The sequence below is a fragment of the Chionomys nivalis genome, chromosome 11 (genome assembly GCF_950005125.1).
Source record: "Chionomys nivalis chromosome 11, mChiNiv1.1, whole genome shotgun sequence".
NCBI classification, from domain to species: Eukaryota; Metazoa; Chordata; class Mammalia; order Rodentia; family Cricetidae; genus Chionomys; species Chionomys nivalis.
The window spans coordinates 16,189,846-16,202,250 of record NC_080096.1 but is presented as its reverse complement, the minus strand read 5'-3'; the positions used below and the strand labels follow the sequence as shown (position 1 = coordinate 16,202,250).

The 12,405-nt window shown below is 48.2% G+C and overlaps 1 protein-coding gene across 3 annotated transcripts in view; it reads left to right on the top strand.

The window, feature by feature from the left end:
- The first annotated feature begins 678 nt into the window (after positions 1-678).
- The window catches only part of Luzp1 (leucine zipper protein 1), a 78,336-nt gene continuing 66,609 nt past the window's right edge, over positions 679-12,405 (top strand). For 2 of the 3 annotated variants that reach the window (XM_057784209.1, XM_057784211.1), the window contains exon 1: positions 7,710-7,800. The gene's annotated coding sequence lies outside the window, so the exon portion shown is untranslated. Of the gene's footprint in view, positions 890-7,709; positions 7,801-12,405 lie in introns of those variants that run through there. The other variant, XM_057784210.1, reaches the window with a different exon arrangement.

Genomic DNA, 12,405 nt, shown 5'->3' with positions numbered 1-12,405 from the left:
TTTCTGCCAAGTTCTGTGAACTAGTAAGAAATGACATAAGGTCCCAGCTTTCTGGGTTACTGAACTAGAGCGAGGAGGCAGTGTAATGAATGGAATGGCCTGAGGTCTGGAAACGGGAGCCTGAAGTCAAATTCCTAGCCTGCGGTGTGATGAAGAGCCCACGTGACCTCTGGTTGTTCCATTCCTGGCCCAGTGGGTAAAGTCTGTTGTGATAAACTGGACGGCTTGAGGTCCAGTGCGTCCTATAAGTTGTTCTCTTCTCGGATCTCACGCGCAACCTGGCGCTTGTCCTTCGTTTGTCAGCCTCGGTGTTCTCATCCGTGTTCTCCTCCGAAGGATGGAGTTAACAGGCTGACATCAGAAGGTTGGAATCTGGCCGCACCGTGGGCCCTGCCTCCTTGGGATAAGTGTGTGGCCTCCCGCCCCGGTGCAAGGACTGTCACCGAACACCACCCCCCTCCCGGCGCGTTCCCGGCAGAGGAGGACCCGGAGTTCGCAAGGACGCGGACTTCCTGGCCGCGTTCCGGGGAAGGAGCTTTGCGCCGCGGGTCCCATCCCCCGGTCGTCCGGCTCAGGAAACGCAGAGAAAGCCAGGAACCCGGCCTGCCAGGCCCCGGGGCCCTCCGCCCCGGCCTTCGGCTGCAGGAAGCTGGCTGGCGGGAACGCCCTGCCCGTGGGTGGGAAAAGCCGGAGCTGCTGCTGCGCGGCGTCCCAGGCTGCAGCGAGCTGTCACCGCCGCTGCGCGCCCTTGCCGCAGCCCCAGCCCTGCGCCAGTGCGGCAGCCGCGTGGCTGGGATCCTGCAGCCTCCACTGCGCCTGCCGGGGCGCAGGGAGGGAGGGCTCCCGCCCAGTGCTCTCGTGGAGGGGGCGACATGCTGAGGGTGTGTAGGTGAGTGGTCCGTAATACAGCTAGAAAATTGCTGAACCTGCTGGAGTTAGACTCCGGGTGTCTTTTTGAGTCTTAACTTTGTTCTTGGTGCCCAGAGGTTTAGTTTCTTGATGGGCGGAGACCTCAAAAACAGTTCTGGAGCTGGAGGCTACTGTGATGGACAGACCACGATCCCTTTTCACTAATTACAAGGAAGAAAAAAAAATGGAGGACATAAAAGGGCGGTGCTTTCTAGTATAGCACTGTCATTGGAATCAGTCATTCTCCAGCTTATGTCCCAGCTTTCCCCCTTCCTAGCTGTGTGATCTCAAGTAGGTTCCTTAACTTCTCTGTGCTTCCAACCCATGTCCTCTTAAAGGAGTCTTCCAGCTCTCCAAGACTCCGTTGGGTCCCCACTTGGTGTCCCTCTATCCCACATAGCATATGGCCTGATTCCTTGTGAGATATTTAGTGCTAATATCATTAAAGGATTGTATTCGTTGCCCGTCTCTCCACCTCAGAAGTCCCAAAGTTCAGGAAGATAGGGACTTTTGCTAAAGGGCAGACTGTGTAGCCTTGACACGTGTTAAACACTCAGCCATTTGTTGTGAAATAAATAAAGAGCGAAGGAATGGAGACGTGCGTGCCAGATGCTGCATTAAGGGTAGAAAAAGCACCAGGGATGAATCAGCATCGTTCCTGTCTTCAAGGAGGTCCCAGACTGGGTGGGGAGGGGAATGAAACGGGTTTGTGCAAGGAAGATGGTCCTAAGTATGTGCTAACAGGGGTTAAACAGCCCTGGAGATAAATGCTGGTAGAGGTGGGCAGTGGGAGAGCCAGAGATGAGTGACATCCAGTCCCTAGAGGGCTGGGATAATGGATTTCTTTTCCACCCCAACATACAGAGTACTTAATTTGCATAAAATGTCTTTGTATGTTTTTATCCTACGGAGGTGGGGGAATTGATGAAGAATTTAGTAACTTTTTCAATCTCTCCTGCCTGTTTGGAGGCGGGTAGTTGTGCTGAGGATGGATTCCAAACCTGGTGCACTCTAACCATCTACCATGAGCTATGTCCTCAACCTCAAGGACCCAGCCATTGGTTTAGCTCCGCTCTTGGTTTTGGTCCAAGTAAATGTGTGATTTTAGATAACTAACTCTGCCTCTCTGACTTGCTCTTCCTCTAAGCCTTGTTTTCCTAAAAAGAGCAATAAAGGCTTCCTGTAGCCTTGTGAGACAGTGGGGCCAGAGCCCTCATCACTCACGGCGATTCTTAGTTTATGCGAAAAGGGTCCATAAGGTGCTTGTAGGTAGAACAGTGAAATGGGTGTAGCGGTGGGGGCCCTGGGACATGAGGACATAAACCATGCAATTTGGAGGCTGGCAGGCAGATGGAGGGTGATTTTATTCCTCCCCACTCTCACTTTCCACGATTCCTGTGAGACTTTGCTCCCAGCCTCATTCATTATTGCGTTATAATTTACTGTTTGTGAACCAACAAAGGTGAGCCAACTCTAGCTTGGATAACATTCTTTTTATATATGCTTTTATTGCCTTATTTTCTGATGACAGAGGAATACGTGCTGCTTGTAAAAAAAATTAAATGGCAGGGAGATAACACTGAGGGAAAATGAAAGTGCAAGTTTAGGCACGCCACACACAAGAGCTGACAGCTTGCTATTCTTTGGGAGGGAGGAAGGGACATCCCACAGTGTAAGGGCTAATTTTTATGTGTCAGTGTGTCTGGGGTACTGGAGTCCCAGATCTTTCCTAGGTGTGCCTTTGAGGATGTTGTCAGAAGGGACTAATATTTGAATTGATGGACTGAGTCGAGACTGAAGTTGGTAAGCGGTAAGCTGAGGATTTGTGCCCTTCCCTAGTCATGCACCCCCCTCCCCCAATACTTGTATGTCTGTCATGCATCAAATCCCAGGCAGGCCTCACAAAGGCTCAGTATGTGCTCTACCGTGGAGGTGTGGCCCCAGCTCCTAAAGTTCAAATCTTAGGTTTTCTCTGGGTTGAAGCTTTTATTGTGAATGAATGAATATATGGTTGCTGGGATCTTGTGTCTTGGGCAAAGAATTCCATCTTTAGAAATGTTTACCGGAACCCCACAGGAAATGAGATGGAGTTTGCAGAACTTTTATTTCTTTGTTTTAGGAAAGGGGTCTTTTGTGCCTAGTCTGTCTTTGAGTTGATCCTCCTGCCTTTGCCTCTGGAGTGCTGGAATTATAGGCGTGTGGTGCCACACCCAGCTACCTTTGGGACTTCCTGTGGCACTGTACACAGCTGGCACAGACCCCCTCTACAGATGTGTCTTGCGGCTGTATTTTCACCCACTTTCTCCCCCTCGGCATTTAGTTGGAAAGTTCCTACACGCACACAGGAAAAGCAAAAGAACGAAAACAAGGGTGAGGGGGCTGGAGAGATAGCTCAGAGGTTAAGAGCACTGACTGTTCTTCCAGAGGTCCTGAGTTCAATTCCCAGCAACCACATGATGGCTCACAACCATCTGTAATGAGATCTGGTGCCCTCTTCTGGTGTGTATATACATAATAAAAAAGTAACAAAATGAAAAAAAAAAGAGTGAAAAGTTGGAAATAACTTAAAAAAAAAAAACAAAAAAAAACAAAACAAGGGTGAAAGTCCTTCTCGTGTTTTCTTCCTGCCTCGGGATTTTCCCCTATATGTAGACTAAGCATACACTATAAAGTGCAGGCCTCACGTACACCACACCTCTGATTCCATGACTTGTGATTCGTTGTTGAGAACACTCAGCAGACATCTACCCCACCTTGTTCATTCTACTAAGGGTTCCTCAAGGGCAGGACTGTTGTTGAGTCTTTCCAGCCCAGAGGACAGCACATGGAGGATTTACTGGAAGGACTTGGTGAGACAGTAGCAGCAGGCTAGGGATGTAGCTCAATAGTAGAGCCCTTGCCTAGCGTGCATGAAGCCCTGGGTTCTGTTCTCAATAACATTCATGAGCGCTTGAGCGCGTGTGCGCATACACACACATACACACACATACACACACATACACACACATACACACACATACACATACACACACATACACACATGCACATACACACACATACACACATACACACATACACATACACACATACATACACACACATACACACACATACACATACACACACATACACATACACACACATACATACACACATACACACATACACACACATACACATACACACACATACACACACATACACACACATACACACACACACACATACACACACATACACACATACACACATACACACACACACACACACACCCGACTACCATTTTCAGGCATGAACTGAGCACTGACCTTTTGCGTTCTTCCACACACTATTTCATTCAGTCCGTAACAGCCATGGCGGGAGGTAGGCACTATTATTATTTTCGTTTTGCAGATGAGAAACTGGGGTGCAGAGATGTGCAAGTCTGAGGTTTCATAACTGATAACTGGTGGCGTTATAATTTGACTCCTGAACTGTCTCATTCCAAAGCTTTTGCCTCGAATGAGCTAGTGATTGGTGGGATCACGCACACTTCAGAGACCTCCACACCCTCCCCTGTTTATTCTGGGTTTCTCCTTTCTGAGTGAATATTAGCAGTGTCTGAAGTCAGCGTTAGCAGATAGAGGGACACAGGAAAGGCCCTCTCTGTGTCTGAAACAATTCTGTGACCATGCTTTTTATGGGAAGTAGCAGTTTTGAATCTCCTAGTTCTAAAAATAAACCACAATTTTTAGGGGCCCCTGGGGACCAGCCCAGGCATTTCAGGACATTTATTTGTCTATCTGCAACACAGGAAATTAATCAGAAGTCCAAAAGCCCTTCCCCTCTTCCCACAGACTGGGGTTTGGGAAATGCCTGGGGCCTTGCCGTGGTTCTTTTGGAAGACCAGGGGGCAGCCAAGGGCAGCCTAATACATATCCATCTCTCTGTGAGTAGGCACAGAGCAGAAACAGGTCACTCTGCTACAAGAACCTGCAAAGAGAACTTGCAGCTGTCAACTGGGAGGCGTGCCAAGACTGATGCCCTGGGGCCTGCAGAATCCACCTGGGGGCTGGTGATTGGGGAACTGGTTCCTGTTCTAAAGGCCACTTTCATTAAACCTCTTCCTTATGTCAACCCCTTGAGGTCCTCCCCTGTGAAATGATCAGGTGGGTTCTTTTCTCTCCTCTTCTCTCCTCTCCTCTCCTCTCCTCTCTTCTCCTCTCCCTCCCCCTCTCCTCCTCCCCCTCCCCCTCCCTCTCCCCCCCTCTCTCTCTTTTCTTTTTTTGAGACAGGGTCTTAACAATGTCATATGGCCCAGTCTGGCCTTGAACTCCTGGGATTACCGGCCTGTACCACACATCTGGTGACTGGGTGAATCATCACAAGGATGTGATGTTAGAAGCTGGAAATATCACCGACAGTGATCATTTTGAAAATAAGAGTTATAACCACGCTGTGCCTGGTGTTTTCTATGTAATATCACACTTATTTTGCTTGCTGATTTCCTGAAACAGCATCTCGCTGTGTGGCCCAGGCGAGACACAAGCAGTCCTTCCCAAGTGTTGACATTACAGGCATGTATCACTCTGCTCGACTTACCACATTTAATTGATGAATTAAGCTTTTGGTGCTAGGAACTGAACCCAGGACTTTGTGCTAGATAGGCAAGTGCTCTACTACTGAGCTGTCTTGCCAAATCCAGAGTAAACAAATAACACCAGGACCTTGTAATTATTCTCATTTCACGGATGAAGGGACTGAGGCTTTAGTAAACTCCTATGAGCTGGGAAATGGGTTTGTGGCATCACAACCTGAGTTCCACAAACATGGCCAGAAATAACTAAGAAACAAATAGGACATTTTATTTATTTATTTTTATTTAAAGACAGGGTGTTTTGTAGCCCAGAATGACATCAAACTCACTATGTTGCTGAGGATGAGCTTAATTTTAATTTAAAAACTTTATTATTTTCAGTCCCAGCACTCTGGGGGCAGAGGTGGACAGTTATCTGAGTTCCAGGCTAGCCTGGTCTACAGATCAAGTTCCAGGACAGTCATGACTACACAGAGAAATCCTGTCTCAAAAAACCCCAAGACAACATAAAAAATTAATAATTTTTTATGTGAATGAATGTTTTGCTTACATGTATGTATGTGTACCATGTATGTAAGTGCCTGGTGCCTGCAAAGACTAGAAAAGGGCATTAGATCCTCTGGAACTGGAGTTACAGATTGTTGTGAGCTGCCATGTGGGTGCTGGGAACTGAACCTGAGTCCTCTGCAAAATACTCTAACCACTGGGAAATCTCTCCAGTCCTGAACTTGAATTTTTTTGGACAGGTTTTCACTACGTAGCTCTGGCTGTCCTGGAACTCACTATCTAGATCAAGCTGGCCTCAAACCCACAGAGATCCACCTGCCTCTGCTTCCCAAGTGCTGGGATTAAAGGCATTGGCCACTATGCCCAGCTTTGAATTTGACTTTCTGCTTTTCCTGTCTCTACTTCCTGAGTGCTGGAATGACAGATAAGTGTTACCACATCAGTCTATGCGGTGCCGGTGATTCCAGCCAGAGCACTGGACATTCTAGACAAGCACTCTACCCACGGAATTCTAGCCCCATCCCCAAAGGGTAGTCCAGGCTAAGCTCAGACTCGTGACCCTCCTTTTACGTCTGCTTCAGCATTTGTCTATCAGTGTGCATTGGCCATGACTGGCATCATTTTTTTTTTTAAAGGCACGTTCTCTTTGTCTTAGCCCAGTTTGTCTCAAACTAGTAATGCACCTGCTTCCTGAGTGTTGGGACTGTAGGCATGTGCCACCACCACACCCAGCTGGAGGTCAACAGGATACAAGTTACGATGTGTCGATGTGTCCGTGGTCCTGTGAGAGCTCAAGCCAATGCCATTAGGCTTTTGCCTGGAGGAAACCAGGAGGACATCCACAGGAGATGAGGTGACAAGGAGAGAGCATGAGCAAAAAGGCCAGATGTGGGAAAGCAGTGGGTGTGCCCGAGGGAAGTTTTGGTAAACCTTGGAGAGTGTGTGTATGAAGGTAGGAAGCGAGCATACCAGGCCACGGATTTGGCCTTTGTTCCATAGGCAATAAAGAGCTTACACAAGAGGCGTCTCCAGAGACCAAACCATACTGCCGCAGTTAGAGCAGAAGCAGCCTCTAGTCCATCTGTGTCCCGGCTTGTGCAGGCTGCTGGGTGCCAGCGCGTGGGAGGGCGTCCACAGAGAGAATGTCTCTGACTGTGGGCCTGTACTCTGCTGGCTGTGGGTCCTGGGCTACCTTCGAAGTCCTTTGACCCTTCTCTGGGCCCTCGTTCTTTGCACTTGGAAGGCGTTGGTGGGACTTTTTGAGACCATCTGGCCACTGTCGATTCCCATTTGAAAGAAGGTGAAAGTAGGGACTATAGATAGGAAAGGACTTTTCCTGGCAGCTCACGAGGAATGAATGTGGAGTTAGTGGGACTAGAACTCATGACCTCTGAGCCATGTCCAGTTCCTTCTCCACACTCCCTAAGTAGGAGTGGTGGTTGTGGAGCGATTTCAGGCTCTGTGCTAATCTCTTTGTATGGATGGTCTCACGGCACCCTCTGAACATCTCTAAGAGCGTCCCTTTTGAATTTGGTCTCGCCTTCCAAGTCAGGTTTCCTTGGGAGCCCAGCACCTACCGAGGAAGGCAAAGAAAACTTGGCTGAATTCAAACCCTCTGGGTTTGGAAGTGGGAGGGCCCAAAGAAAGGCCTAGGGGCGTGACATCGACCTCGCCCCGCCCCCGGAACGCTGACGCCACACCAGGCCCCGCCCCTCATTGTCAGTCTCGGGGAGCCGGAGCAGGCGCCGGCCGCTGGTAGCGAAGCGCCGGATCTTTCGGCGGCGGGAGCGCGGGCCGGAGCTGCAGAGGTGAGGCGGCGGCGGGAGCGCGGCCAGGCGGGCGGCCCGAAGGCTCGGCTTGTGTGGCGGGGAGTGCTCGGCCGGGGTGTCCCGGGGCGGTGGGGAGTGCGCGCGGCTTGTGGAAGCGGAGCCGGGAAGGGGAGGTCTCCGGTGGGCCAGCCCGGGAGAGTGTGGCCGGAGTTGGAGGGAGAGTGAGAGGGAGGGAGGGAGAGGGAGGGAGAGAGAGAGACTCCGGAGATTTTTTTTCCCTCTCTCGAGGAGGGGGAGGGACGTTTCTGAGGAGACTGAGGAGACGCCGGGTGAGGGCAAGTGCGGCCGCGGCGGCCCGCGGAGGCGTCGGGGTCCTCGCCGGGCTCGGCGGGGCGGCGGGCGGGGAGGAAGGAAGTGAGCGGACAGGAAGGGCCGCGGCCGGTGTGCGGGACGCGGCGGGCGCGCGGGGGACGCGGCGAGAGAGGCCCGTGGCGGCCCCGGGGCGTCCGCAGCTGTCGGCCGGGACTGCGGCCCGCGCGGCTCCCGCCGGCGGGGCGCGCTGCTCCGTCTCGCTCGCGGCCAGACCGCCGCGGCCCGGGAAGGAATTCGAGGCATTCGCTTTGTTTAAGTTGCCAGTCGGCAGTCCCGGGGACTAATTAATGGTGGAATCTGCAGGGGCACTCGGGCAGCCGCCGGCCCCCTCCCGCCGCCGCGGTGAACTTTTTCCGCAGCGCGCGGCCCGCCGGGGAAGGGAGCCATGGCTTCCCGAAGCGCAGGAATGAAGTGCGGTTTCGGGAGCCGCTTTTGGCCTGCGGCTGGCGGGGCGACGAGCGAGGGGAAAGCCGGCGTCCCGGGCACGGTGGGGCTGGGGGGTTCCGCAGCCCGGAGCCCGGTGGGGACCTCTCCGAGGTGCCTGCGGTTTGGGCTAATTACCTCGCCGGAGCCTCCGCGGCCCGAGAGAGACCCATCTTGCTTCGGAGCATCTGTTTCTTCATCGCGTCAGCCCCTTTCCTAACACTGCAGAGCTTGTTGTGGCTTGTTTCGGAAATGCCGAGGCGGGTGCTCACACTTCGGGGTGGGAGAGGGGAAGAGAGCAGGCACCCCCCATCCCCCTTCACACACCTCAAAAAAAAAAAAAAATCTCCGCAGTGTTCTTTATCGGGAAGCTTGCAGATTCTCCGTCGCCCCGTCTTCACTGACTTGAATGACCTTGGGGGACAGGATTGGGCTTCTGAGCGCCTCGTGGTGGCTTTTCTGTCCATCGAGGAGCAAATACCTTCTGGACCTCCCTGCCGAGCCGGGGGATATTTTTGAGAAGTGGGGTTTGTCCAGGGTATTTCGTCTTACCAACTGCTGTGGTTCTGGTTTAAGGATCTGGACTAGTGACAGCCGGGAAGAATTCAGATCACCTAGAAGATTTAGCAACCCTAGATGAGGGGAGAGTATTTCCTTTTGGAAAATCTGCAGTGTTCCAGATTGCTTTCTGTCACTGTGTGTGTGCAGTTTTGGTGGCATTTGTATGGTTAAAGTCTATAACCCCCATAGAAAATTCTTCTCTTGTTAGAAATAATTGTTTTGCACAGACTTTCCCCCTGGGGCAGATTAAGGTTTTGCTCAATTTACTCAGAAGAATTTTCCAGGTTTCTAAAATTAAATCACTTTTCTAAACATAGCAACTCAAGTTTGAAAAGCTAGAAATAGTGGGATGGGTAAGGGATGAATTGGGCTGTGAAGGCAGGAAGTATAGGTTCACAGCTGACCATCCATTAGTGACATGGATTTTAAAAAGATTTATTTGTTTTTAATTGTGTGCCTGTGCATGGGAATGCTCACATGAGTTCAAGTGCTCTCTAAGGCCTGATCCCCCAAGAGTTAGAGTTATAGGCAGTTATGGTTCTGAACTGCCTGACATATGTGCTGGAAGCTGAACTTTGGTCTACTGGAAGAGCAAGGAAGGCTCTTAAACGTTTTGCCCTCTCTCCTTTATCTCCTATAACATGGATTGTTATTGTTAACTAGCCTTCCTGATTTTTTTTTTTTTAGTCTGAAGACCAAGAAAGGTAACAAATAATGTTGAGTTGCTATTCAGTAATCTTGCTAGGCGGAGAGTATATTATATGGACTCTACAAATCAGTGAAGTGCTAGTTGAGCAAACTGAAGGTCAGAACTTACAAGTGACTATTCCAAGCCCATGCATATAACCAGTAAGAAGTGGCTCTGGAATTTGAAACCATGTTTGCTCCACATTTACTTTCAATTGTATGCTGTCTTGGGAAACAAAAAAAACTTGATTTCTAGATCTTTGAGTCAGCCCACTGGGTCACATACAGTTGGACCCTAGAGTAATGTCAATATGTGCTGGAGGTGTGATAATGTTTTGGTACAAGCCAGGTGGTGTATCAGCACTCGGGAGGCAGAGGCAGGCGGATCTCTGTGAGTTTGAGGCCAGCCTGGTCTACAAGAGCTAGCTCCTGGACAGGCTCTAAAGCCACAGAGAAAGAAACCCTGTCTCGAAAAAACAAAAAAGAAAAGAAAAGAAAAGAAAATTTGGTACAAAGACTACATAAAAATGTGTGTTGTATGCAGTAGGTTCTTAATGCTTTGCTTATGTTGGAAACATTTGTATTAAAACAATGGTTGAACTAAGTCAGTCATACATTTCATCTCTGTAATGGAAGCTGGTAGAAAGGTGGTGATGATCCTGCAGTAGGGGCCACCATTGAGGGTGACATTCATGATCCAGAAATTGAAACATTTTTATATAACAGTTTTGGGACAGTATCAACTTAGTAAAGTATGCTACTTGTAGGACTCAGATAATCCAACCTGAAAAATTTGTTATAAATTTTGGTGCACATATTAGACACTCAATAAATTTATTTGCTGAGTGAATGTATATGTTATTGATATATAATTTGTATGTGATAAAATTGGCCAGCGTTAGGTATATAGTTTGAGCTTTGGCAAAGGTACAGTGTTGTATAGTTGTGAAGAAGTCACTACTACCTTTATTAAACTTTTTTTTGTTTGTTTGTTTTTTTTTGTTTTTCGAGACAGGGTTTCTCTGTGGTTTTTGGAGCCTGTCCTGGAACTAGCTCTTGTAGACCAGGCTGGTCTCGAACTCACAGAGATCCGCCTGCTTCTGCCTCCCAAGTGCTGGGATTAAAGGCGTGCGCCACCAATGCCCGGCTATTAAACTTTTCTTTAAGGAATTGGTAACAGATTGACTCCGAGGAAGATTAGGAGGTTTCTGTGCTTAGATTTTATGCTGGGAGATCAGAATGAATGCTAGGGAGTCTGTATGCCAACTTGGTAGGAAATAAGGAAATTTTACATAGTTAATAGTGCACATAAGAGAGGAAGTGATGACTACGTTTGGGAGGAAGTAGATTTTAGTTACTTCTAGGCAAAAGGATTTCTTTTCGCTAAAATTAATATTTAACGTTTTATTAAGAGTAAACCTTTTTGTTTTCCTTTGAAATGTAGCTTGTATACATAATAAATGCTTAAAATGTTATAATTTGCATAACATGCCCACAAATGCTTAAGGGTAGGGATGCTGTGAAATGGTTGAGAGTTCCCTTCCCACCTGTAGCCAATTTACCCTTCTTGCTGATCTCTGATTTATTTTAGCCAGCATCACACAAAAAGGAGGATACACTGGGTAGAAGCTGTGGCTTGCTAGGAAGATATCTGGTGATTTTTTTTTTTTTTTTTTTTTTTTTTTTTTACACTTTCTTGAGTCATTGAATTTGACTCAAATTGCTTTTAGCTCAAGTTTCTCTTATTAGGAAATGCTGAAGCCTTCCTTGCAGAGCTTCTAGAATTTAGAAGAAGCCACATTTCTACTTCACACCCCCCTCCCCCATTTTATTTCTGTTGTACAACTTTCCATTTCCATCTGTGAATTTCTCTGAGAATAGAAACTTCTGTTAGCATTAACCAGTGGTCCTCCCTCCATATACTATTAGGAAATAATAATTAAATTAAAATACCCTCCAGACTACTCAACATTTTGGGTGACTGTAGGGAGAAAATTATAGTAGCTTACTTCATGGTTATGAAGTAGTTATTATCCTCATTTTATATATGAGGGAGCTGAGCTCAGAGCAGTTACTGTCAGACCTTGTGAGGGGCAGACTATATATTTGAGGTCAGGCAGGTTGAATCTTTATTTCATTACACTTTGGTGTATTGGGTGCAGCTTAAAAGAACAAACTTGAACATACCATATCAAAATCGGAGCTGCAGTGTGTAGGTAGGCATGCTGCTGCTGTGTCCATCTATTCTCGTAGTTCCTAGAGATGCCACTTCAATGCCAAAGAATTAGTAGTTCATTTTCCTTCCATACTTAGCATTTATTTTTTTTTAAGTATAGTATTTTGTATTTGTTTACTGTTTGGGCCACTCCTCCTCTTTGTATTTGATCCAAAGTTACTGTCACTTTAGTTTGTTATTTAAGAACTTCATACTTGGTCTGTGCACTTCTCTCTTTTTTTTCTGGACAGTCTTATTTATTTGAATTTTGAGACAGGGTCTCATATAGCCCAGGCCTCAGACTCCCTGTGTAGCTGAGGAAGTACTTATTAGTGTGTGCATGTTGGGTATGTCTGTGTGTGTGTGTGTTGCAGGGGATTGAATTC